Source organism: Pogona vitticeps, chromosome 1, assembly GCF_051106095.1.
Source record: "Pogona vitticeps strain Pit_001003342236 chromosome 1, PviZW2.1, whole genome shotgun sequence".
Classification (NCBI taxonomy): domain Eukaryota; kingdom Metazoa; phylum Chordata; class Lepidosauria; order Squamata; family Agamidae; genus Pogona; species Pogona vitticeps.
The window spans coordinates 274,261,285-274,265,543 of NC_135783.1; positions in this window are offsets into that span (position 1 = coordinate 274,261,285).

The window sequence follows — 4,259 nt, forward strand, 5'->3', positions numbered from 1 at the left end:
TGTAACTAAGGCATGTGTCACTGTCGCCAGATCAGGAATGGGTGCAGCTGCCGCACTAATTTTAACTGTGCAAATGCACCCCTGGCCGCAACTGAAACCTGGGCATCTAGACTCAGAGATGAATCCAGGAGTACCCTCAGGCTGTGCAACTTGGGAGGGGGTTGTGAGTCAATGGCAACATGTCCCCCTCTGAAAACCCTGATGTGCCCAAGTATAATAGGCTGCTTCATCATTTTTGTTTCCAGAGAGACTTCCCACTTGATGTGATCTAGGACCCACTTGTGTTTCTGGCAGTCTAGGGGTATCCACAAAGCTCTCCTTCAGAATTGTATTTCAAACAAATCCACCTTTTTCCTGACAGCTTTCTTCAATGTTGACTGGAAATTCTTCTTTTTCTTAGGCATCCTTCAGTCTCGAGAGACTATAGTAACATGCTCTGAGCTGGAGTGCCCTCTCCAGAGCACGAAGTCTGGGTAAAATCATATGGAGGATAGGCTATTGCCCAAGCAGCAAATCCCAGTTTGTGTCGTTCTGTCAACTCTTGCGATGTTGACTGGAAATGCAATTGCATTATCTTAAGCCTTGGTTTCCAATTACATATCCTTGCATTTGATTATCTTTTCTAGTTCCATCATAGCTGCCCTCCCATGTCTTAATATTCTGATTTCTTGGCTGCAATCTCCATTTGGATTGATGATTGAACCAAGGCATACAAGATATTTTAACAAGTTCATTTTATTCATTGTCAGCATTAAGGTTATATAGCTCTTCTGTAGTCATGATTTTTGTCTCCTATTCAACTGTAGTCCTGCTTTTGCACTTTCTACTTTCACTTTCATTAGGAGTTGTTTCAAAACATTGACCCTTTTTGTCAAGAATATGGTATCATCTGCATATTTTGAATTGTTGATGTTTCTTCCACCAATTTCACTCCTTCATCTGAATCTCATTCAGCTTTCCATACAGTATATTCTGCATACAGACTGAATGATAGGGAGCTAATATACACCCTTGTCTGACACCTTTGCCTAATGGGAAACCACTCTAGTTCTCCATATTCTACCCTGACTAAAGCTTGTTGGCCACCATATATGTTATGCATTGGGACAATCAAATCCTGAGGCATATTTGTTTCTTTCAAAACAATGCATAGCTTCTCATGGTCCACAGTCAGAGGCTTTGCTGCAGTCTATAAAACAGAGACTTACCTTCTTCTGAATTTTTTGTTCATATGTTCCACTAGTCCACTTATATCTGCAATATAATCTCTAGTGTCTCTTTACAGAATCTAGCTTGAACATTGAATATCAGTGATTCGTGGCAGCTCGTCCTTTGGATGAACAGGTGCTCGACACTTCCCAGCCCTGCTTTCTCTGCAAGTTGCCCACTCAGAAGCAGCGCCTGGAAGAGGAGGACACGGAAGCTGGGAGCTTGGAAGCCTCTGCATGGGCCACCCGACAGAGGAGGCAGGGCTGGGAGCCACCAAACACTTGTTTGTCCAAAGGATGAACCAGCACAAATTTCTGAGCACTGATCATTTTTCACTCCATCGTTTGTTTGTTTAGTCATTTAGTCGTATCCGACTCTTCGTGACCCCATGGACCAGAGCACGCTAGGCCCGCCTATCTTCCACTGCCTCCCGGAGTTGTGTCAAATTCATGTTGGTAGCTTCGCAGACACTGTCCAGCCATCTCATCCTCGGTCGTCCCCTTCTCCTCTTGCCATCACACTTTCCTAACATCAAGGTTTTTTCCAAGGAATCTTTTCTTCTCATGAGATGGCCAAAGTACTGGAGGCTCAGCTTCAGGATCTGTCCTTCCAGTGAGCACTCAGGGTTGATTTCCTTTAGAATTGATAGGTTTGTTCTCCTTGCAGTCCAGGGGACTCTCAAGAGCCTCCTCCAGCACCACAATTCAAAGGCATCCATTCTTCGGCGGTCTTTTTCACTCCATGTGGTAAAAAAAATGTTGCAACACCTTGAGCATCACTTTGCTGCATGGGAAATTAATACAACAATTATTACGCTCCTTGGCTTCTCCTTTCTTGGGTATATTGAATATTTCCAACTTGTGGGCCTTTTATCTTTTATTTTCCTTACTTACTGGCATATTCTTATTAAGATTTTGACAGATTCAGCCTCTGAGGCTTCACATAGTTTTTTATGTATTTCATCTAGCCTGCTGATTTATTTCTTCCTACTGCTTTGATAACATTTTTCAGTATATTGTTTCCACCTTCTCTTTATTTTATCCTGATCAGATGGCATATTCCACTGTTAGTCTTTCAACATCCCTAATCTATGTTTAAATTTCTTGGATTTTATGGACAATGCTTTTCCTTTTGTTGTTATATTTGCATTATTATTTGTATTTATATTATTTCTGTCACCTTTTCCTTTTGCTTCACATCTGTCTATAACAAGTTAAATGTTCCTTCTGTCATCTGTCTAGACTTTTATTTTCTTTTAATGACAGGAATAGTCTTTTTGTGTTCTGCCCTGATAATATCTCTTGTTCCAATTTGCTGTTCTTCTGGTTCAGCCAAGTGAGTTTAGGAATGTAAATTTGTTCTTTGCATGAACTTTAACTTCATCAAACGTCGTTTAAATTGGCACTATGATTATTTTAGTGTTCTTTTTCAGCTTTACTCAATTTTTTTTATATTAAAAATTCATAGTCAGTACCATAGTGTGCTCCTCTGGTCTTGTTGTGGCAGAGAGAATACAAGCTTCTCTCTCCATCTACTAATTCCAAGTATGTAGCCTATTTGAATTCTATATTGACTGTCTGTTGATGTCCCTTTGGTTGCTTGAGTATGTGTTTGCAAAAATAGATTGTTGGCTCCATAGAACTCCAGGAGTCATTCTCCTTTCTTCCTGACTCCTAGGCCGAATTCTTCAACATTTGGTTCTGCTTTATTTCCTACTTTTGCATCCCAGTTGCCTCTGATTAACAGCACATCTTGTTTTTGGTGTGTGATTAATTTCCTCCTAGACACTTGCATAAAAGCTTTTAATTTCTCCTTAAGCATCTGTAGTTGGCACATAGACCTGAATGATGATCATATTGATAGGTTTTCCAGGAAACTTGATTAATATTATTCCGTCAGATTTGGCATAATAGTCCTTAACTGCCTGTACTATATCATGTTATACTTGTACCATATCTATTAGTCACAGTTTCTTCTGAGCTTGCCATTTCCAGAATAAAACGCTTTGTAATTATCTGATTGAAAATGTCTGCTTCCTGTGCCATTTTAGTTTGCTCTTACTAAGTACTGTTTAAATGTTCAATTTCTCACTTTATGTTTTCCAGTTCACCTGAGTTCATATACTGTACCTTACATTGTCTGTGTGCATGCACATATATGTGGATACATAGCTGGAATCCCATTCTTATTTGCATAAGGTTTTTGTAACCAGCTGCTGGTTACAATTGAAGCTAATTGACGGGATGCCCAGTGTCATCACAAGTGGGCACAAGATCAGGCATATGACCAAGACAAGAGTACAGCATGTTGTCAGCTGGCCCCCATTCGTCATGGGAAGTTATGCAGACCACATGTGAACACCCATAGGATTCTGGTTTTCACACACATATTGTCCTGAGCATCAAAATGTTTACAAATTATCACCATAGAGCCTCAAGACCAAAAAAGTTATCTCTGCAATATTTCCAAATTTTTAAAGCACTTTTCTCTAAGTAACTAGCGTGTTAGTTATTTAAAAGCAATGGCTACTGAATGCTGTGAGAAACGAGCTGTTTAGGACGTAAGGCAAGCAGCGCGAGTTCCCACGCCAAGGCTATACCGGAATATTTATTTTCCATCGCTTATTTTATTGTAAAAGTATTTCTAACCAAAGCGGCTTCCGGAGTTTGCATGTCTTTAGACAAAGGACTCGCTTTGCTATTAGAGAAAAGATATCGTGACGCTGTAATGTCCTTTTTCCCCTTAAAAGATAATTCTCTGGTAAGAAAAGAGGCACGAGGGAAAGAGGGGGGCAAATACGGTGTAGTCAGGGCGCTTCTGTTGGAACAAAAACGTGGCTCTGTTGACGGAAGCGGAGGCATTGTTGAGGTCATTCCGTCGAGAGACAAGGAGAAAGAAAAGGAGACACTAAAAGCCGTATGTGGGCATGATAACAGAGACAGAGAGGAACGCAGGGTCGAAAAGAGACAAGGAACGAAAACGGGAGGGGAAGGCGGATACGACGCTGAGGGGACGACTGTCCGCGCGCCTTAAAAGCAGGGCGGGAAGGG